Source organism: Peromyscus leucopus, chromosome 9, assembly GCF_004664715.2.
Source record: "Peromyscus leucopus breed LL Stock chromosome 9, UCI_PerLeu_2.1, whole genome shotgun sequence".
Classification (NCBI taxonomy): domain Eukaryota; kingdom Metazoa; phylum Chordata; class Mammalia; order Rodentia; family Cricetidae; genus Peromyscus; species Peromyscus leucopus.
The window spans coordinates 62,896,475-62,920,939 of NC_051070.1; positions in this window are offsets into that span (position 1 = coordinate 62,896,475).

The following is a 24,465-nucleotide window of genomic DNA, read 5'->3' on the forward strand; positions in this document are numbered from 1 at the left end:
GCACTGAATCTGTAGATTGCTTTTTTGTACTATGGCCATTTTCAGTATATTAATCCTACTTATCCATGAGCATGGAAGAACCTTCCATCTTCTGGTATCATCTCCAATGTCTTATGCTTTTTATTATACAAGTCTTTCTCCTTTCACTTGCTTGGTTAGAATTATCCTAAGATTTTTGTTTGGTTTGGTTTTTTGAGGCTTGGTATTAGTTCCCTGATTTCTTTCTCAGTCCATTTGTCATTCATATATAGGAAGGCTGCTGATTTTTGTTATGTATCTTGATACTTTACTGAAAGTTTATCAGTTGTAGCAACTTCCTGGTGCAGTTTTTAGGGTCTTTGATGTATAAAATTCTATCATCTGTTTATAAAGACACCTTGATTTCTTTCTTTCCTATTTGCATTGCTGGGGATGACTTCTAAAGAATATGATTGTGATATCAAAGATCAGAGTTTAAAAAAGAGAAATCTAGTTCTTGCAGACCGAAAGGGTCCAATTCCACCACCAAAGCATCAGCAGGGCTCGCTCCTCTCAAGGCTGTGCTCCTTGGCTTGTTTGTAGCCATCTTCTCCTGTGCCTTTAGCACTGTCCCTCCAAGTACATTATGACCCAAGTACAAACGAAATGTCCCAATTTCATTTCATGGACACTAGTCAGAGTGGCCAGGACACACCTGGGATTATTTTAACTTAGTTGCCTTTTTAAAAGACCCTGCCTCCAAATACAACCACATTTTGAGGGACTCTGCTCTAGAGCATCACCATCTGGGTCTTGAGGAAATACAATTTAGCCCATGGCTGTGAGCATCTGCTCTTTTGCCTTCTTTCCTTTTCATTTCTGCCTTTCTGAAACACACTCCCTGTGGCCATTTTCTGCTTTGATTTCACACACTACTCTTTTCTCTCGGCACACATTGAACAGGTGCTTACTGAGCTCCGTATTGCCCCTAACACTGCACATGCTCAGAAGCAGGAGTAAGAGCCCAGAAAAGTTTGTAATGGGGGTGAACTGTGTGGGAGTTCAGAAGACCCATGTCTCCTTCTGCCTGAAGCAATTGAATCTGAGGAGACAGTTAAGATACACTGGAAATGGAGGCTGGAGTTCATCTGGCAGAGAAAATGGCAAAGACATTTCAAAAGAGGATCAAAAAGTACATAAACATCAAAGCAAGAAAGGGCATGGCTGGGAGTTGTGACCTCTGGGAGGAGGTGGGAATGATATTGGAGGTTGCTGGAGGATGGGACAAAAGAGCCTGATCCCCCAACAAGGTGACTGATAATTATTTGAAACATTAACAAGTTAATGTACCATGTTTAGATTTCTGACACAATGCACAAAAAATCATTTGCATATTATTTAAATATATCTGCAGCATATGACTCTTGCTATTTATTAGTCTTATAGGAGTCTGCCCGATTCTCAGCTCATGGAAGTAAGGGGCTTCATCTGACATTTTATTTGCATTCATATGCCCCTGTTGTCATTACTGTGTGAGGATAAGGAGTGAATGGAGGGGAATTCTCTCCTTCCTAGGGAAACATGGTCTCTGTCTGCCTCAGCTCTACTGTGAAGGTGCAGATGCTTCCATATGTACATATAAGAAACATGTATATTTAAGGGGCAGTGGTTAAGAGGATGTAAGTCTGCTCTGAGTATTTTCACATCAGTACCTACTTATTAACCTGGTAGCTGGTTCACTTCACTATCTAGACAGAGGGATCGGGGTCTCTTTAAATTAATTAACATGTAGTAACATTAGTTGACCCTTTTTGTTAAATCCCTCACATTCTTTCTCTGGGAGGGTCTACGGTAGTTTGAATAAGAATGGTCTCCATAGGCTCATATATTTGAATGCTTAGTCATCAGAGAGTGGCACTGCTTGAGAAGGATTAGGAGGTGTGGCTTTGTTGGAGTAGATGTTGTTATTTATTAAGTTGCACAATGTTATTTATTAAGCAGTACTGTTTACTGTGCAAGAAAAGCCACGAGGTACAACAAAACACACTCTAAGAGTTCATTAAGGGAACAGAGAGGGTGTGTAGATAGGTCTGTGAAATGACTACTCAGGAAGAGAGAGAAAGAATAGGTGGAACCTGCTTTTATGGGTCCCTGTCTGCTGGCCCCCCACCCTGCACATGCACACATGGGTTTACATAGCTACGCCATGCATGTGCATAGAGTGTATGATCACACAGCACAGAGATTACATAGGATGCAAAGTCCTGGGATGACTAAGCATCTTGCCTGGCTACTGGACAGCGCATGCGCAGTCATGTAGCTGGGGGAGTGGCTAGGAATTCTAATAGATGTAGCCTTGGTGGAGGAAATGTATCACTGGGGCGGGCTTTGGGGTTTCAAAAGCCCAAGCCAGGCTTAGGGTCTCTCTCTTCCTGCTGCCTACGGATCCAAACGTAGAACTCAATTACTTCTCCAGCACCATGTCTGCCTGCATGCCACCATGCTCCCCACCATGATGAAAATGGACTAAACTTCCAAAACTGTAAACAAGCCCCAGTTAAATGCTTTCCTTTGTAAGAGTCGCTGTGGTCAAGGTGTCTCTTCACAGCAGTAAAACACTGATTAAGACAGGGTCCCATTCCATTTTTACACTATTCAACAAAGCCAAACTGCTCTCCCAATTTGACCTTTCCCAGCTGGAAGTTTCTTATTCACAGGTATGATGGACAACCCGTCAGGAACATTCTCATACTTGTCTGCTATTCTCTGGCTGCCTCCTATTAGTGCTTTTGTTTATGAAGTCTTTAAGGTCGCACCCTACCAACCCTCTTCAGCTATGGCACTCAGTGAACTGGAAGTAAACATGCAAACAGTGTGTGCTACAAAGGCTTTGTGTATAAGGAACACACTTGGTTCTTTAATAACCAGTGAGATTGGCACTATTATTTTCTTTATTTTGACCATGTAACACCAAGGAACAAGGAGGTCAAGCTAGTTCCTTCAAAGAGCCCTGGTGGGACCCGAGCCTAGACAGGCCTCAGGGGAGGCTGAGGTCTTGGTCCCCATGACAGGAACTAAGAAGTCTCCTAGGTCCAGTGCCAGCTTAGTGCTCAGTACTGAAGCCCAAGCAGGTGTTGTACAACACTCTCCCCCAGCCCACCCAGTTGCACCAGCTGCTGGCAAGAAAGTGCCTGGAGGTGTGGCCCAGCTCAGCCTCTGGTGCCAGGGCACAGACATCCGGCTCAACAGCCCTGTGTATGGGGCTGGAGGAAGTGGGTAGATAAGATCATGCCTTCTCCCAGCAGGGGAATCCCCAGAAGGCTTTGGTTTCTAGGAATGAGGCTCAAGGAAGAGATATATTGAGAATGGTGGTTACAAATTAGTTTGAATTTTCAGTGGAAACAGCAGAGTGTACATTATAGTTAATAAAACCAATAATAATAATGACCCTTTTTCACAGCAGGTACTGGGCCAAGCGAATCTGTTTCTGATCTCCTGATGTCTCAAACAACCTCAAGAAAGAGCCAGGCTTTTGTCTGAAGGAGAGACTAGACTGTAGTGATATTTTATTTGCGCACCTCAATAAAGCTTATCTGAAGATCAGGGGAAAAAGCCATCCATTGTATTAAACATAGAAGACAGGTAATGGTAGCACACATGCCTTTAATCACAGCATTTAGGAGGCAGAGATCCATCCGGATCTCTGTGAGTTCAAGGCCACACTGGGAACAGAGCCAGGTGTGATGACACACACCTTTATTCCCAGCACTAGTTAACCATAGAGGTCTGGAGGTCTGTACAGACAGACAGGAAGTGATAGAGCTGGGCAGAACGAGTAAGTGATGTAGCTGGGTGGAGAGAGGAAGTGAGATGGCAGGGACAGAAAGGATATAGGCAGTAGCTCTCTTTGGAGGCTGAGGAGTTGGTGAGATGAGGTTGGCTGTGGCTTATCCTATTCCACGATCTCTCAGTTTTTACCCCAAGAGCTGGCTCCATTTTTTTTTTTAATTAATAAGACTGTTTATCAATTTGTCTTACACTAGACTATAAGCCTCAGAGAGGCAACAGCCTCTGGAAGATGAGGCAGAGCTGAGGGTGTGAACCTGGATCTTCTCCAACTTTGGAATCCACCTTCTGAATTTCCTTTCTGTGCACTCCTGCACTCCCAAACATTCCAGCTTGGCTCAGCCTGTTTTTTACTTTTTTTTTTCTCTATCCTTTCATAAATTGAAGTGTAACTGACATACAGTGAAGCAAAAATAGCAACAAAACAACAAAATCAACCACAAAAACAAACTCCAAACATTTTTCCATCTTTTAGTGTGTGTGTGTGTGTGTGTGTGTGTGTGTGTGTGTGTGTGTGTGTGATAGAGATAGGTAGGTTAGATAGATGGATGGATGGATGGATAGATGGATAGATAGATAGATAGATAGATAGATAGATAGATAGATAGATAGATAGATAGATAGAGACTCACTATGCATATGCATTTCAGGCAAGCCTTGAACCCATGATCTCCTGCTGCAGCCTCCCCAGTGCTGAGATTACAAACATGTGTCACCAAGCCTGACTTTTCTGTTGTCAGTTCTGTTTAGATGGGGCCAGAAACTTAGTTAAGTGGTTAAAAGCTTGTAGCATCCACGTCAGGCTATGCCTATAGTTCCAGGGGCTCCATTGCCCTCTTCTGGCCTCTGTAAGGCACCCAAGCATGCAATCAATTAATTACACAGACAAACACGTTTCCTGTAAGTTCAAATTTTGCTTAGAATAAGATAACATTGGAATTATATAGGTTTTTTGCTTTTAATTGTAAAATCTTAGAGATGTACTCTAAGGGCTTAATGTGAAATGGTAAAACAGTTTTTTAAAATTCTCTATTAAAACAATGAACAGCCAGGTGTGGTGGTACACACCTTTTGTCCCGGCACTCAGGAGGCAGAGGCAGGCAGATTTCTCTGAGTTTGAGGCCAGCCTGGTCTATGTAGTGAGTTCAAGGACAGCCAGGGCCACACAGTGAGACTCTGTCTTAGAAAACAACAACAACAAAAACAAAACAAGACAGTAAGTTTTAGGACAGTGGTGCAGCTTGGTAGTAGGGGGCTTGCTTAGCTTATGTAGCTCTGACTTCCATCCCCAGCAGCACAAAATGAATGAATAAATATTAAATTCACTTAAAAAGTTGTGGTGGTATTGTGTTCCCCAAAATATTGTGTACTCTAATAAATTTATCTCAGAGAACAGACAGCCACTAAATACAAAGGCTAGAAAATGGTGGCACTCACACCTTTAATCCTAGCATTCCAGAGATAGAAATCCCTCTGTATCTCTGTGAGTTCAAGGCCACATTGTAAATAGCCAAGCATGGTGACTCACGCCTTTAATCCCAGAAAGCCAGCCTTTAATCCCAGGGAGTGGTGGTAGAAAGCAAAAAGATATATAAGGCATGAGGACCAGAAACTAGAAGATTTTGACTGGTTAAGCATTCAGGCTTTTGAGCAGTAATTCAGCTGAGACCCATTCCGGATGAGGACTCAGAGGCCTCCAGTCTGAGGAGACAAGACCAGCTGAGGATCCGGCGAGGTGAGATAGCTGTGGCTTGTTCTGTCTCTGATCTACCACCATGGACCCCAATAACTCGGCTCGGGTTTGATTTTATTAATAAGAACTTTGAAGATTCCTGCTACAAAAAGTAGAAAATAGACAGAACACAAACATTTTTTACAGTGTAGTTCTGTTCTTAGATTAGGGACATTTCCAACATCCTAAAGGACCCAGCTCTTTGGCCCCACATTTGCAAGTTCCTGGTAGGGTTATTAGAGTCTTGATTAAAGTCTCCACAGAAGCTGGGGACATCTGAGGCAGACATAGGAGAAGCATCAGATGTGACCAGTTAAGCTGTCTGTGACTGGGAAGTAAACACTGGAAAATTTGCTGGCCAATCAGTCTTAACCTAGTTTGGATATCAGGAGTCGATTTCAGTTTTCATTCCACGTCACAGAGAGAGTAGGTCTATGCGGCATACTGTGATGATGAAATAAACTGCCCTTGAAACCTGCTTGTCCACACTCTGACCCAGAACACATGGGAGGTCCTCCCACTCACTCCTCCACACTTGGTGCAGCAATAGCCGGGCTGTGTCCTGGCACTGTTGACTGTCACACTGTCACTCTTAGTGTTGTACCTGTTTGTGCCAAAAGCATAGCAGTAATACTTTCTCTCCGAGGCTGTCCTGTGAGCCAGGTATAGTGACACATGCCGGAAATCCCAGCATCCAGAGACAGAGGCAGGACTGTTGCAAGTTCAAGGTCAGCCTGGACTTGGTCAGTCAAGGAACCTTGACTCAAAAACCAAACCAAACCAAACCAAACCAAACCAAACCAAACCAAAAGACTGTCTTGTGTTTTTCTTTCTTAACACCTTGAAACTCTGCAAATGTTAAGTAGAATAATAGATTGCTGAAGAGTGTGTACATGTGCTGAATAGTGTTATGTCAATTTGACTCAAGCCAAAGTCATCTGAGAGGAGGGAACCTCAATTAAGAAAATGACTCCATAAAATGGGGCTGTAGGCAAGCCTGTAGGACATTTTCTTAATTAAAAATTGATGGGGGAGGGCCCAGCCCATTGTGGGTGGGGCCATCCCTGGGGTGCTGGTATGGATAGGTATAAGATATTATGGTAGATTATTGTATATACTAGTAAACAAATTTAGTAAAATAGCAGCCTTAGATAATTTGCACTGTTATGGATTCTTACATGTTGATACAAATGTAAACTATTTTTACATTCCTGTTTAAGATAATTTGTATATTGATACAAATACAGAACTATATTTGTTATAATGTACATATATTTCTACTCTTATTTGAAATATTTGTATATTGATACAAATGTAAATTTATATCTGTCATACTGTATGTATGTTCTACTTCTGTTTAGGATATTCTGTATATTGATATATATTTAAGATTATTGTCATATTGCATATTGCCCCATACATTCCTACCTCTGTTATAAAAATTTTGTGTATTGTCACAATTTTGAAGTCATCGTCCCTTACCATACATTTGCTTATAGATTGTTTACCTTGTTTACATAAAGCCTTAGTCCTTAGGTTATTTAGGTAGATAAGACTTATAGATTTATAGTTACCTATACTTGTCATCTCTATAGTTACATTAGTTAGGTTATCCAGATTTACAGATACATAGGTCAGATGGACAGGTAATCTTCAAACACTTCATGGACCTAGAGAATATGGCATTTAAATAACTTAGAATTCTGTTGACGTGAGACACAATTGCTCCTGGGAGCACCAATTTGATCCCAAGAGAATGTTGGGCTTCTAAGACATTTCCATTTGGAAGTTTGTCTTTTTGGCACAAAATGGCCTATTGGGCAAAGAACTGCCCTTGCCTCAACTGCTGACAATATGAGTGCTGTCCCTCTGGACAAGCGGGACACAAGGAAAAGTGACTTCTGAACTCTGCCAAGACAGGGTAAGATGGTCTTTCAGAATTTCTGCTTCTGAAAATGGTCTGTCAGATACTCTAGGCCAGTAGTCAATTTGAATGCACCAACAATGCTGAGAAACATTAGGTGACTGTCCAGGCTGCCAGCTGTCTCTGTTTACTCTTGCAAGAGTCCATCTTCCATTTCTCAGGTACCATTATATTCCTTCTCAGGTCTTTGATGGGATCGAAGATTAGCAGTTATAGTTACAACTTAGTATATATATAATATCTTAGAACGTATTAAGTATTAGATTTAGGTTCTTTAGGATAGGACACCTTTTGGAATGATCTTTGTAACATGCCATTTACCTATGCTCTAGACTTCTCTGGATTTAGTATGTGTCTCTTGCTTGATATTGTTCACATTGGTTGTAGTTCCATCTTACCTAGGTCATTATCCCTTATTCCTCCTGGACAATATTTGATAATCATTCCTATTGTATATAGTCTCGTATTAGGTTAGAACCTTCTTATTTAGACAAAAGGGGGAGATGTAGTGGGTAGCCATTCCAGCTTTGATCTGGAAGTTCCAACCCCCATTGAGGCTTCAGTAACTGTCACACCTACAAGGCGAAGATGAGAGAGGGCCCTGAAGACCTGAGATCTGGTTGGGCTGGCTCTCTTCATTCCTGGATCCTAGACGCTGGAGGTAGACCGAGCAGTTTTCCAGAGAACACTGCCAGACTGTGCTACACCTTTCCCAGACCCTGTAATCTATCCCTTCACTTGTAAGTTACCCCACAAAATAAACCTCCCTTTTAACTACGTGGAGTTGCCTTAATATTTTAACCAATAGTGGGTGGGGCCATCCCTGGGGTGCCGGTCCTGAGTTCTATAAAAGCAGGTTGAGCAAGCCATGGGGAGCAAGCTAGTAAGCAGCACCCATTTATGAAACCCCTGAATCAGCTTCTGCCTCCAGGCTCCTGCCCTGTTTGAATTCCTGTCCTGACTTCCTTCAGTGATGGACTACGATGTGGAAGTGTAAGCCAAATAAACCCTTTCCTTCTCAAGCTGATTTTGGTCATGGTGTTCCATCACAGCAATAGTAACCCTCACTAAGACAGTACACGAGGACCTTTTTGAAAAAGTATGTTTGGAGCCTATCTAATTATATAGGAAAATCAAATGGACTCCAGACTAAAGTGACTTTATTAGGAATGGGGAGATGGCCCAGTGGGCGGGAGCTTGCCGTGTAAACATGAGGACTGAGTTTGGGTCCCCAGAACTGTGAGAAGCCAAGCATGGCCCAGAACTAGCAGTGGGGGTGGAGTGAGTTCAGAAGCAGGAGCAGCTCTGGGGCTTGCTAGTCACTAGCCTAGTTAAGAAGTGGTGAGCTCCACGTTCATGGAGAGACAGTCAGAGATAACAGAGGACACCAGATGTCCTGTGTTGTAGAATATTATTTTTAGGCGTGTTACTTTTGTTTATGCTCTGGAACATTTGTTTAATGATGCGAAGATGTGTTTGATTAAATAAAATTCACCTGCAGTCAGGAGGCTGTGTCAGCAACTAGCTGACAGGAAGTGGGAGGGAGGAGCCAGGTAGAGAAGGGCTTTTAAATAGGGGCCAGGAGAAGCATGAGGGCTTTTTGGAGGAGGAGAGGAAGGAGAGGGGGTGAGCTACTTGCTATTCAGCCTTTCTGAGGAGCAGAATTCCACCTTCACCTTTGAATCTTGAGTTCTTGAGAGGGACAGAGATTTAGTTAAGTTCCCTTCACAGCTTTGAAAGAGTCAGTGCCTGAGGGAACAGAATTCCCTCAGGCCACAGCTCTTACAGCCTAACAGCTGCTGGTAGTGGCAGAGAAGCAGTTGCTGATTCAGATAGCTGTGGCTTAAAAGGCAGCAACCATCTTAAAAAAGGCCAACAGTCCTGCTCTGGCCTCCACATGCACATCACTGCACGACCCCACCCCCCAACACACACACATACACACAGTTCCTTGTTAAAGTGGCCTGGCACTCACTCATCAAACGGCGTTGAAAAAATTAGGCATGACACTGGACCTACATACAAATATCAACTCCTTAGATAAAAACCTAGGTAGAAGACACATAATTCTCTAGGTTCTAGAACTAAAATGTCAGTGGCAGGAGAGGGCACGCTGATGCAGAATCGAGCTGAGAGGGAGGCCCACTTCTGGTGTGATTTTTAATATAGCAGGATGATTTCAGGTCATTGAAATGAGAACGGCTAAAAAAAGTAAAGTAATTACTGCAAACTGCTTCGGTCAGCCCTACTCACTGGCTCCTGCTTTCTTAATAACCCAGGGAAAGGAGTGTGTGCCCTGTAGTAGCGTGACTGGAAAAACATTGCCTCTGTTTGTGTGGGTAAAGAGACACATGATGGCCAGTGAGACGGCTCAGCAGGTAAAGGTGCTTGCCACCAAACCTGGCGACCTGAAAGTTTGACCCCTGGGACCCACAAACTGCAAAGAGAGAAGTGACTCCTAAAGTCATCCGCTGACTTCCACACGTGGGCCACAACCAGATGTATGCACACTAATTAAAAAAAAAAAAAAAGCAATCCCCCAAAACCAAATACCCACACAGACTCAGGCACTGTCTTCTTTGGATGCACGCCTGCAAACCATTCTGTTGGCTTACTGGAAAGTAATAAAGTAAATCAAGCCTTCTGAGCAGAGCACAGCTACTTGTAGCACATGTGTGTGGAGTTTATCTCCAGAGACAAAATTATATGCATAAAACCTATACAGTTGGCTGGCGTTATGGTGCTGTAGCTGCTTTGTACGACATAAGATAAATAGAAGCCCTGTTTTCAAATAACACTTGTGTGAAGACCAGACAGAGGTGACGAAAATGCACAGGCGGCTAGAGCCACTGTTGCACGCCCGTGACATCTGGGGGGGGGGGAGCTTAGCACCCTGTGTTTGCTGACTTCTCATTCGGGGTATGGTACCTTATGTTTCCATGTTCCTGGGTGCTAGGCTAGTGTTCTGTCACTGAGCCGCAGCTTCAGCTCTTCGAGATCTGTTTTTTAAAAAGTGAAGTTTATAAAATTCTCCTGCTTAGAGTCTGCCTCACGATAGCATCTGAAATTATTTCATGTATATGATTCGGCATTTCCAATCTGGGCTCCAGGCAAGCAATTTCTTCACCATGGGATGTGGGGCAAACTTGATCTTCTCATGCAGAAGAATAATTCAGGATCCCAAACATTACGCTGTGTAAAGACAGTTCAAGATGGATAAATACAAAATGCAAGACCCAAAGCTGCTTAGACATCTGGGAAGACACAGGACACTGTTTCTGGAAATGGTGTTTTGGATATGTTACCAAAAGCACAGACAGCAAAATAAAAACAGATGAACGGGCTACATTAACCTGAAGAACTTTTCCATAGCAAAGGAAATAACTAACTACAAGCCACAGCAACCTAACAAAGAGGATAGAGTGCCTGGAACTCACAGTCATGACAGGGTTAGCCCAGCATATAGAGAGAAGTCGTACCAACTCCCCCACAACAAAATGACTTAATTAGTTAGCTGAAGAGTCAAGTAGGCATTTCTTCAAAAAAGAAACAGAAGTGTCAACAAGAATATTAAAAAAAAAAAAACCCCTCATCATTAATCATCAGAAAAATGCAAATCAAAACCACAGTCGGGTATTCACATCAAACCTGCCCTTAGTGCTGTCACCATCAAAGCTCAGAAAAGACAAGCTCCTGGAGATGCAGGGGAACTGGAGTCCTTGTGCATCCTTAGTGGGTGTGGCGACCGTGGAAGACAGTATGGGCAGTCCTTATAAAATAGAACCATCAGATGACACAGCAACCCCATGTTGTGTCTAGATCCAAGAGAACTAAAAGCGTAACTCTCAAGAGTTCTTTTCACCTGTGTCCACGGCAGCAGCATTATTTATACTGAGGAAGCAATCTTCATTCATCAATGAACAAATGTATAAACAAATTGTGGTATGTGCACATGATGAGACATTACTCATCTACGAAGAAAAAGAAAATTCTGTCATATATTGCACCATGGATAGAGCTTGAAGGCATTGAACTAACTGAAATAAGCCAATTACAAAAGACAAAAACTGCCTGATCCTACTTATAGTATCAAAGTCATGGACCCAGGAAGTGGCATGGTAGTTATGTAAAGGCTGAAGGGGAGAGGAAGGCAGAGTTGTTCAATGGGTCTAGAGTTTTGGTTTCACAGAATGAGAAAGTTCTAGAACTCTGTTACACATACCCTTAGCAGTGCTTTACTGTACACTTAAAAAATGATTAAGATTATAAAGGTTATGTTAGACATTTTTAGCACCATAAACAGTTCTACTGAAAACATACGAGCGTCCAATAGGAGCACAGGAGGAACAAATCTGAGTGTGATGGGAAATGATAAGGATATCACAACCTAGCACTGAAATTATTAAAGTGTAGGGGGAGAAGAGTCGACCAGCGGTCATACAAGGTGAGACTAAACGACCCACCCACCCAAACGTAAGAACGCCTCTGGTACAGCTGCAAAGTGAGATCACAGGCAAACTGCTTTAGCATTCAATTACAGTGGTGTGTGTGTGTGGAAAGTGGAACAGGAAAGAGAAGAGGCTAGACAGAGCGATGGAGAGGGCCAGGGAGGTGTAAGAGAGGGGAGTGAGCAGGGCACAGAGCCACCAGCCGAAGTCTGAGGTGAGACAGTTAACGGGCAATATTTTATTGTTCCTCTGGGATGTTATTTTTAAAGGTTTCACATTGTAAAATTTTCATGTAATTTTACAAAGAGAAAAATAAGTTGTTTTGTTTTTATTTTTAATTCAAAATTGCCATTGGCCATTATGGAGCTGGGTTGTGGAATCGGAAATGGCACAAGAGGCTAGGATCCCAGTTTTGAGGTAGAGGAGGCAAAGAGGCCAAGGCCACTGAAGTCATACCTGCCCCACTGCACTGGTCACCCGCATCCCGAGGCGTTAGCAAATGTCCTTCCCATAGCATCCCGAGGCATTAACAAATGTCCTTCACTAGCAAGGTGAAGATCCTCATTAGTAATGCTGCCAGACAGTCACATTCAATAGAAGGCTTCCCTTCTCAATGCTATAATGTCCAGGGAAATTTTACACCAAGAGAAAGCATGAGCACACACCAGTTACTGTTCAAAGATTTCCTCAAAGAGAGTTTCCTAGAAGGAGGCAGCTAGAAGGCCGGATGAGCTGCACAGTGAGGTAAATGTTACACAGAGGTGACAGTGACCATGATGGGCAGCTTGGGAACTCGGAGGAAAGCGTGGTCTACCCTTGTCTCTGTAGAGGCTTACAAGAGATTTTAAAGACTATGATCTTATTCTGTGTGTATGTATGCATGCTTTGCCCGCATGTATGTCTGTGCACTGCACATGCCTGGTGCCATCGGAGTCCAGAAAAAAAAGTCATATTTCCTAGGACCAGGGTTACAGATGGTTGTTACTGCCATGTGGGTGCTGTGGTAGAGCAGCCAGTACTCATAACTACTGGACCATCTCTTCAGCCTCTCCAGTGAGGATTTTAAAGAGGGGAAGGACCTGGGTTAGGAGACCAAGCTCTATCTAGCCCTAGCTGCTTACATGGCTCCGTTATTTAAGGAAGAACAATCCATACGTCTATGGCCTTACAAGTGAATAGAAGAAAAGGTGGCTACCACCCTCTTCACGGGTCTGCCAGGGATTCTGAAAATATGAGAGAGAGGGAAAGGGGAAAGGAGAACGGGGAGAGAGTGAGGTCTCCACAGACACATCGAAGGTCACATGAGCTAACGAAAAGTTAATGCATCTGAAGATGAAGTATAGAACCCCAGTAGCAGAAGAGAATGAACAACTATCTTCTCCCCTTAGATTGCTGCTGGGATGGCAGAGTGGAATCCTCTTCAGTGTGGATTCTGATGGTGGTGGTGGGTGGTGGATACAGATGCCACTTTAAAAGAAAGAGGGGGTGGTAGGAAAATTGAAAGATATTTATCTGTTAAAGTCCAGTTCGTATGACATAGAACTTTCCAGATCTGGACTTTTCTAATTGCACATTTCCGATGCTGGCCAGCTCATCATTTTGTATGTTGCACTTTCTGAAGTTGATACATGGATCCAGAGGCTGGATCTTTGGTGATACAAGACATGCTCTGTGTACTCACTGTCCAGCTGGGGGAGGGCACCAGCACAGGTGACTGATGAACAGAGCTACTTGACCACTATGACTAAAAAGCATGTTTATATACTGGTAGTGAAAGTATTTAAGTGCTCTAATTTCTTTACATTCTTGAAGAAACCTGTTATATTTTCCTTTTTAATTATAGAAAGCAGGGCACAGAGGACTGGAGAGAGCAGGTTACAGGGGACTTGGGGGGGGCATCAGGGGACTGGGGAGGGCATCAGGGTAGGCAGAACAAAGTATATGTATGAAAATTCCATCATGAAAACCATCATTTTGTTTGCTAACTTTAAATTCATTTATAAAGAGAGAGGTATTTAGATGTTCTAATGTCGACACTTTAATCTGGAAGGAAGAAGAAGAGCATGTTTAGGATCAAGGCCAGAAGATGTGAACTAAGGGATCAATGTAAGACAAGACTGACTTGAGTCTAAATGGCACACACTGCTGCTGACATGTAAGAATGCGAGGAGGATCTCTCCATATGCCCTTGCTGAGGAATGCTTTAGATCAGAAGCTTCCCCCAAGGCAGTTTGAGTACAACACACAAGCCATCTTAGGGAGTGATGCATATTCAGTTGTCTGGAAAACTGGAGAAAGTTGGGTAAAAGCAGAGGTGCTGTGTGTGAAATGGCTGTAGGATAAGGCAAAACAAATCAAATACAGATGTAAACCACGGAAGAAGAGTGAGAGGGAAATATGCACAATTGGATTGCTAGTGCTTTTAATTTAGACATAGCCAGGTATGGAGGGGCACACCTTTAATCCCAGCACTTGGGAGGCAGAAGCAGGCAGATCTCTGTGAGTTCAAGGCCAGCTTGGTCTACACAGTGAGTTTCTGGACAGCCAGGGCTGTGTAGAGAAAACTTGTCTAAAAACAAACAAGCGAAACACAAGAAAGCAAACAAATAAATATAATTTTATTACCACAAAATTCACCTTTTTAAAAATCTGAATGGATTTGACTATAAGATACATGGATGGATGGCTAGACAGACAGACAGATAAATAGATAGATGCAAGATGTGAAAGAAAACTATGTAGACATTTTGTACAAATGGACTCTTACGATATCCCCCCTTTTATGACTGGTCCCTCTCCCTGAGAACAACGTTCTTCAGGCTGACCCACACAGTGGTGTCAACACTACATTCTTTTTTGTAACCAACCAATACTTGGTGTATTGGTTACTTTCAACTGCTGTGATAAAACACCATGACCAAAGCAACTCACAGAAGGGAGAGTTTATTTGGGCTTATGGTTCCAGAGGGAGAAGAGTCCATTTTGGTGAGAAGGGGATGGGAGCAAATAGCAGGCACCGTGGCAGGAGCAGGAAGCTGAGAGCTCACATCTCAACCACAAATGAGCATGAAGAAGATCAAACTGGAAGGCACACGAGATTTTTACTCTCGAAGCCCACCCCCCAGTGACATACTTCCTCTAGCAAGGCTGCACTACCTAACCCTTTCCAAACAGCACCACCAACTGTGGAATACGTGTGTAAATGTTCAAGCCTTTGGGGACATTTCTATTCAAACCATCATAGTTGTTACATGGATATGCCATATTTGTTGACCCTGATATCAGTTGGTGGGTGTGTGTGTTGTTTCTACATTCTGGTTTTGGGGAAATAACACTGCTGTGCCTGTTCATGTGTAAGCTTTCAGTGGTCCTATATTTTCATCATTCCTGGGTACACGCCCAGAAGTGGAAATGCTGGCGGGAAGAAATGATGTTCAAGCTTCTAAGCAAATGCCCAGCTGCTTCTCAAAGCAGCTGGGTGTTCTCGAAATTTCAACAGTGATGTACGAGGTTCAGTTCAAGGGTCCCAATTTCTTTACATCCTTAACCAGACCTGCTGTTAGTCATTTTGATTACAGCCATCCTGTGGGGTGTGAGATGTTTTGGAAGCTGGCCCTGGCATTTAAAAACTAGTTGCTGAAGGCTGAAAGTGCCAAAACAAAAGAAAGAGGCAGACACAAAGTGCAGCTTAGGGTCCTGGGGACAGAAGCGAGTCTTGGGTGAGAACAAAACAGAAGGATCCCCACACCCCGAGGCAGGAGGAAGGGCTGATACACTAAGCTAGACAGAGGTGGGCCACAGCTGGCAGGAACAAACCTACATCCAACGTCAGCCAAGAAGTAGTCTAAGTAGCTGGGCATGGTGGTACACACTCACAGTCCCAGCACTCAGGAAACCGAAGCAGGAGGATCTCGGGTTCAAGGCCTGTCCTGAGCCACACAGAAAACCCCTGTCTTAAATAAACACAAACACACACATCAACAGACAAACAAAATAAACCTAAGAAACTGTTTTAGTGCCCATGGCCAGCACAGTCCATGCAGGTCTCCCAAAAGTTCTGTTGGCCATTAAGGGTTGGGGTGGGTGCCAGGTAACCTGGCAGTCAAAGTGGCAAGATGGCTGTACTATAGAGTAGTTTATAACATTGGCCTTGATTTGTGGTTCCCTGAGGAGAAACGATTTTGAAAAGCTCTTCATGGGCTCCCTTGACTTCTATGCCTTCTTCTAAACCCTGTGCCCATTTTAAGCTGGACTGCCATTTCATCACTGGGCTGCACAGGTTCTGGGCGTGACTCCTCATCTCACACATGCTTTAGGATCATTTTTCTCATTCTTCGGGACCCCCTCCCTTTTATGAGACAGGGACTCTCTTTATGTAGCTCTGGCTGTCTTGGAAATCTCTATGTAGACCAGGCTAGCCTCAAACTCACAGAGATCCACCTGCCTCCATCCTCCAGAGTGCTGGGACTAAAGGTGTACACCACCACACCCAACCTCTTTTCATTTTCTTTTTTGTTTGTTTGTTTGTTTTGTTTTATTTCCAGAGCTGTTGTCTCAATTGTTGGTAATATTTTAGGTGTCGTTGTCTAAGGTACCATTGCCTACTTCAAGTAAACAAAGACCTACACGATTTCTAATTGTTTCCTTCAGTGGCATTAAGCACAGTCCCATTGTCACATGACTATCACTCCCATCTACTTCTGATACCTTCTTATCTTCTCAAATTGAAACGCTGTCTATTAAAAAATAGCTGCCGTGGCAACCACTATTCAGATTTTACCACTTTACGAATTTTACCACTCTGAGAAAAATACAAGTGGAGTCATAGAGTGTATGAGTTTTTGTGACTGCCTTTTTCCATTGATTACAATGACTTTGAAGTTCATCCTTGTGGTAGCAAATAATAAGACTGGCATCTGTGGTGTGTGTCTCACTTTGCTCATCCGGTTATATTAGTCACTTTTCTTTGTCAACATGACAAAATGCACAATGTAAACAGCTTAAAGGAGGAATTCATTGCTCTCTTCCTAAGCTCTTGGCTCCCTAGCAACAACTTCTAAAATCTTAGGAGTCTCTAGGGATCTTAAAGGGTCTTCTCTTTGCACACGGCATGACTGGGGCATCTTGAAGGCATTAGGATGGAGATGTCGGGATGATAACGTTAGAACTGTATTGCAATATAAGACACTCAGTATGCGTGAGATATAAAAGAATTTCTGTGTGTGTGTGTGTGTGTGTGTGTGTGTGTGTGTGTGTGCGAGAGAGAGAGAGAGAGAGAGAGAGAGAGAGAGAGAGAGAGAGAGAGAGAGAGAGAATCCTCTTCCCATGTTATAGTGACCAGAGCTATACCATTCTATAGTGGAATATAAGCATGGGGAGAAACATTGGCTTTCTCCTCCACCTCCCTAACTCGGTGCTTGGTTAAAAACCAAATTCCTGGTTATACATGGCGGCATATACCTGCAGCTTCAGCCCTTGTGAGGCAGAGACAAGCGGATCTCAGATTGAGATCCTGACTCAAAAATAAACAAACAAATAGAAACAACAAACCCCCAGATGTTTGGGTTCTGCTCCTGACTAGGTGACCAGAAGGTCTGTGGCTGGAGCCTGGGCCTGCTCCTTTTTGGGGGTGGATATTTCCGAATTAAGGCTATGCTGCAGAACTTAGCCTGGTCTAGAGCTCACTGTGTAGCCCAGGTGGCCTTGAACTCATGATCCTCCTGCCTTGAACAACAGTGTCTCTTTGACCATGGCCTGGCTCCTTCTTCAGCTCTGCCTTGGCTGTTACTGTTGGAGCCTTGCCTTGATTCCTAAAGCAGTCAGGTCTTTCCTAAAACTGCAACATTAAACCAAACACATACAAAATAAAAGTATAAAATTTGTCTTTGGGTAAACTGTGGGGGGAAATAGATATTTAAAATAAGCCTATGTAGGTTTTGCCCAAGTCACTGACAGGAAGTGTGTTTCCCCATCTGAGGAGCCTATCCCATGATGGCTTTCTTCAGTGGAGAAGCAAACCCAGGAGATTTCAATAGGGAGGTGTTGCTAGAGTTTTCCGGCCTTGCCCACAGTCAGGACAAATCTTTGTCACCCACCAGTCCCACAGCCGCTCAGACCCAACCAAGTAAACACAGAGACTTATATTGCTTACAAACTGTATGGCCGTGGCAGGCTTCTTGCTAACTGTTCTTATAGCTTAAATTAATCCATTTCCATAAATCTATACCTTGCCATGTGGCTGGTGGCTTACCGGCGACTTCACATGCTGCTGGTCATGGCGGCAGCGGCTGGCAGTGTTTCCCTCCTCAGCCTTCCGCTTCCCAGAATTCTCCTCTCTCCTTGTCCCACCTACTTCCTGCCTGGCCACTGGCCAATCAGTGTTTTATCTATTGACCAATCAGAGCAACAGATTTGACATACAGACCATCCCACAGCAGGGAGGGCCTTTCGGGCAAGTCCTCCTGGCCTTTCTTAGACGGTATCTGAACCGTGTTGAACATTGTGTCCCCACTGGAACCATTTAACTGACTACTTTTGCCTAAGGCCTGACTCGATTTCGGGAAGTTGTTTTATCTTAAGAAAACCTGGATCAGGGACCGTCAAGGTCTCCTGAGATTGTCAAGCAGCCCAAATGTGCACGGTGGCTACCAGCAAGTGAGTGATGGCATTTCCTGACTCCTCTTCAACACAAGAAGGATGGAGAACACGGGGGAAACCCAAGAGCAGGCTGAATCATGGAGACTCAGTACATGCCAACTGACCTTTCACCCTTGGGACACACACGGCCTCTTTATTAGGGACAGGTGGGAGAGTGGAGTGTTTATTAATTTAGATAATAATTCATAAAAATGTGGCCTCACTAACAAAACATGGCCCCTCTTACTGCAATCTTTACCAGGGATCTATGGAGAGTAAACTTCATCATCCCACACAACTGAGTCTATTTGTAAGGAGACAGCCATCTGTATGGTGAAGGAGCAGATGCTAAGCATTACACACTCAATGTAGCATTAGGAATCCAGGCTTACTCAAACAATCTCTTGGGTTTTAATAGCCTTTTCAGGAAACTGACACAATATTGTCTATGGAATGCAAATCTCCAAATAAAAACGTTAATCCCAGCTGCTCAGTCTGGGCTACAGAGAGAGTCTCAAGGCTAGAATGGGCTACACACAGAGAGAATTCAAGGCCAGCCTGGGTAACTCAATGAGATACTGATTCAAAATTTAAAAAAAAAAAAATAGAGAAAAGGTTAAGGCTGTAATTCAGTGGAAGAACTTTACACAGCATGTGTGGAGTCTGAGGTTCAATCCAAGGTGCTGCATTTTTATAAGCCACAAGTTAAAATGTGTATTAAGTTGCCAAAATATGGCAATTTAAAAGGAAACCAATAGTATATCAATAGAACAATATGTTTGAAGAATCAGAAGCCAGCAGAAAGATCAGTGTACACATTCATCTCTAACAGACCCCTGATGGACTGACTATTGAATTACCTTAGTTCCTACTATTCTCCTCATAAACCCTCTTACTTTTAATTGCTTCCTGTATTATCTTATTATCATCATCACCACTTTTTAATAACTTTGCCTCTTTCTGATTGCTCTTCTTCTAAAATGAGTATCCCTCTCCCTTATCTTCCAGGCAGCACCGTGGCCAGCCAATAACCACATGCCAGAGAGGGAAGCAGAGACCAAGGGGGTGAGGCCAGGCACACTCAGTATTTAAAGCATTTGCCTGACCCCAGAGGCAGGAAGCACCCTCATCCTAAAGCTGCCCCTCAGAGAGCAAGCAGGGTGCCCAGAAAGCAATCACTAGTTTTGAATTCCTGCCTGCATCAAGGGGGAGATTCTAAAAGGCATTTTGAAAATATCAAATTAAAGATGAGCTAACTTCCAGAAGAGCAGCCTAGACCCACTCCCCACAACTCCATGAAAACAACAAGAAAACTGGCAAAACTACTCCCCAACACCCCAGAACTGTGTAAATTAACCAAAGACTCGCAACAATCCAAACAGTACTTTTGAAGGACTCAGTCTGAATCCGAGTAGGAACAGTGAGTTTTATGATGACCACCACTGTCTTCTTCCCCTCCCCCTCATCACCAGCCCCACGTTAGCCTGGAAATCTAAAAGCCCTTGGAAAGCATGAAAACAGTTAACAGCCATGTGAGGTGACACTATCAATGGGAGCCACCAAAAGCCACCCTCAGAAAACTCTATTTTCAAGGTTCGATCTCAGGGATCTTCCTCAGGGAACCTGTGTGGGCATAGCTGTACACATGTCAGATACGATCAGTGGCAATCGTTGACGATGGAAATGTGAGGTAGCCAAACCAGTTAGGACTAACATGAGGTTGGCCAAAACACAAAAGAGAACCATAGGGAATGAGATGTCCCCACGAGCTTTGTAAAGCTGTGGCGTACCACTGAGAATCTAGAAGGCCCTGCGTGCAGAGAGCGGCAGAAATAAAAAGGTAAGATCTTAGAAGGGGCAGCCTCCAGGCTTTGAGAAAGCAGGGAATGAAATCTGAGGCAGAGATGTGGAGGACAGAAGTGTGCTTCAAAGCAACACTCGGGAAGGCTGGAAGACTTAGCCCGGTACACTGAAGGAAATGCCCCTTCCGTTATCAGGGGATCCGCTGAGAGAGCAAAGGCTAACCAGCAGGAATGCAGATCTCACCACTGTCCAGGAAAGGCCCCGAGCAAGCAACCAACCACCACAGCAGCTCCCTGAGACGGAGAAGAGAAATCCATTTTTATTTAATATTTACAAGGTCCAGCTTTTTTTTTTTAAACTGCATAGAAAATCAAGGACAGCATGATGGCTCTGCTTTAGAGGTATTTGCCTGGCAAGCTTGGTGGCCTGGTGGCCTGGATTCTTTTCCTAGAACCCATGTAAAGACAGAAGGAGATAACTGAATCCACAAAGTTGTCCTCTGACCTCCACATATGTGCCATGGTGCATGCAAACACACACACACACACACACACACACACACACACACACACACACACGGCCACATACTAACAATAACAGCTAATGTTTTAATAAAAAAAAAAACAAACCAGAAGATATGGTCTAAACATGGGAAATAATGCATCCAACAGTAACTGCCCTGTGTGTGTGGGAACCCCAATGTTAAAATTTCCAAAGAGGACTTTAAGGCAGACACTGAAAGTATGTACACATCACTAAGGGAACCATGTCTAACCGAAACTAGGTAATTTCTCATTAAATATCAATAATGGGATAGAGCTTCTTTTAAAAGGAAGAACCAAACAAATTCTAAAGTTGAAAAGTGTGCACTGAATGGAGAGATCCAAAGCAGACTTGGGCTGGAGGATCACAGCGTTGAATATTCTTAAGGCTCCGTCCACGGAAATTGCTAATTCTGGTGAATAAAAGGGAGGTTACTAAACAGAGCCTGGGAGGTCTACGCAGCACCATCAGTGAATGGACATGCATATAATCCAGTCCCATGAGGACAGCCAAAGGAGAAAGAGGAAAAAACGAACATCAGAGAAATACTGGCTATTTTTCTTTTTGAAATTTTATCTGAAGAACATTACCGAACACATCTGAGGTCAGCAGGCTCTGCAGAAGATAAAGTCAAGGAGATGTATCTCTAGGCCTGGAGCAGGTGAACAGCTGAAAAGGTGGCTGGTCACATACAAGAGATCTCGAGTAAGATTTGACAATCTGACTTCAGAGAATCCAAAGGTCCAGAAGTTACTGCAGTGTGGGGAGCAGATCCACCAACCAAGAAATTCATCCCAGCAAAGCTAGGCTTCAAAATCAAAGAAATCTGTGTCTTTCCAGCCCAGCGAGGACTGAGAGAGTTTGTCTCTAACAGCCCTGCTATGTGAAAGGGTCACACAGAGTGGCTGCAGGGACATTAGATGGTAACTTGAATCCACAAAGGGAAGCAAAGACCTGGGGTAGCGGATGGTTGCAGAGGGAAATTTAGAGGTATAAGTGCGGTTTTGTTTATACCACTGTCTCCTGCTGTCTGATTTTTAAAATGACCGTATAAAAATTATAAAACTAGAGCCAGGTGTAGTGGCACTTGCCTTCAATCTCACCACTCTGGAGGCAGAGGCAGAAGGATCTCTGTGTTCTAGGCCAGCCTGGTCTACATAGCGAGTTCCAGGACATTCTGGGCTATGCAGAGAAACCCTGTCTCAAAAAAGAAACAAAACAAAAACAGACAGCCGGGCGGTGGTGGCGCATGCCTTTAATCCCAGCACTCGGGAGGCAGAGCCAGGCGGATCTCTGTGAGTTCGAGGCCAGCCTGGACTACCAAGTGAGTTCCAGGAAAGGCGCAAAGCTACACAGAGAAACCCTGTCTCTAAAAAAAAATTAAAACAAAACAAAACAAAACAGTGAATAAATAAACAAAACTATGTTTGGGGGTTATAAATATATAGCTACAGGCTGTGTGACAATAATGGAAGAATGGAGGTGAACGGAGCTAAAACAGAGCCAAGTTTGTGTATGCTATGGAAATTGAGTCAAACTGGAGTGTCCTGAGGTGTCAACAGTAATCACGAGGGCCAATACAGAGAACGTATAAAGGAGGCAGCAGTGGTTGGCGTGGAGGATAAAATGTAGAAAAGTGGTGCATGCCAGTCACTGCATCTCCTGAGAGGTAGAGGCAGGGGGATTGCATGTTCAAGGAGAGAGAGACAGAGAGAGAGAGAGAGAGAGAGAGAGAGAGAGAGAGAGAGAGAGAGAGAGAGAAAGGGATAGACAGAGAAAGAAACAGAGAGAGAGAGAGAGAGAGAGAGAGAGAGAGAGAGCACTGATGCAAATCCTCTCTAGTTAGTGAAGATTACTTGTAAGTGGACTGTATTCTTCATTCAAATGACAGATTGGCAATATGGGTAAATATAAATCAAGACAAAATGGTCATCTATAAGAAGCTCCAGTAACCACATTTAAGATTCCCAAAGGCCGACGGGCAGTGGTGGCACACACCTTTAATCCCAGCACTCAGGAGGCAGAGGCAGGCGAATCTCTGTGAGTTCTAGGCCAGCCTGGTCTACAGAGTGAGTTCTAGGACAGGCACCAAAACTACACAGAGAAAACCCTGTCTTGAAAAAATAAAATAAAATAAAACAACAACAATAAAAAGATTCCCAAAGGTCAAATGATCTACCCAGATACATTCAGCATTCAATCTAGGAAATGTGGAGACAGAACATGTAAACAGGTGTGATGGATCAGGTGACTGACTTGCTCTAAGGCAGTCTAATCAAACAGGGGACAGGACATCCCAATCATTTGGCAGTACAACATAGGCTGGTATTATGGTTGGTGTTAATGTCAACCAGCTACCAATCTGAATCTCCCATGTTGGGAGCCTCACCCGAAACCTGTCCAGATTGCCTTGACTGATGTGGGAAGGCCCACCCTGATCACCCTGATCATGGACAGGGTTTTCCGGTAGCAGCAGATAAAAAGGGTCTGTCAGGAAGATCACCTGCCTTCTCCTTGCCTGGCCTTCCCTCTTGCCCTGAGCTGATCTGCCCTGTGGTTGCTGCCGCTGCTGATCCCTTCCCTGCTCTCCCACCGGCATTTCCAAGCTTTCCCCGTGGACTAGTGGCTCTCTAAGAACCTTCCAGCTTGAGAAGCCAGACTGGGATGGCTGAGGCACCAGCCTCGTGGACTGAGCGGCTGTCCCCATCCCTCTCAGTGAGACAGCTGTTGTGGGACTACTGACTGCTGAGGCACCAGCCTCAAGGACTGAGAAACCACCAGGTTCTCAGCCTCTCCTGTGTGATTCTCTGTTGTCACTATTTTAAAGCTGACTTCATAAATAAATCCCCTTGGTTCTGTTCCTGTAGAGAACCCTGACAAATACAGCTGGGAATAGAATGGGACTGGTATTTTCAGGGACAAATGTCATCTTTTTATGATTTTGTGAAAGCATCTCCTGAGAATCCAAAAGGTTCTTTTGAATGATGCTTCTACAATAAAGCGTTTGCAACCACATTCCTTTTTTCTCAGCATTCCAGCACCCGTAGAAGGCTGCATTGAGAGCTGCAGAACAGAAGAGTAAGCACACTGGAAATACCAATGAAAGAGGTGCTGGGCAGTGGTGGTTCATGCCTTTAATCTTAGCAGAGACAAGTGGATCTCTGAGTTCCAGGCCAGCCTGATCTACAGAGGGAGTTCTAGGACAGCTAGGACTACACAGAGAAACCCTGTCTCAAAACAAATAAACAAGCAGACAAACAAACAGATGCGTGAGATGTTTTTCAAGGACACGTGCCTAAGTAACTCCTACTATCTCAAAGTTAGACAGATAGCAGTCCCTGCCTAAGATTTCCGTGGAGGATGCTCTCTCTTTTCCTAAGCTGCAAAGATCTGTGATTGAAAGTCTGAACTCACCAGCTCTAGCTCACCCCTCTGCTTCCCTCCACGCTCCCTTCCACTCTCACTGACGTCTGGGAGAGGAGCAGGAATGCTCAGAGAAGAGGAGCTGACTGAGTTATCCAGCCAGCCGGGCATTGGTGGGAGTGGAGGACAGCTGAGAACACAGGATGCAGGTT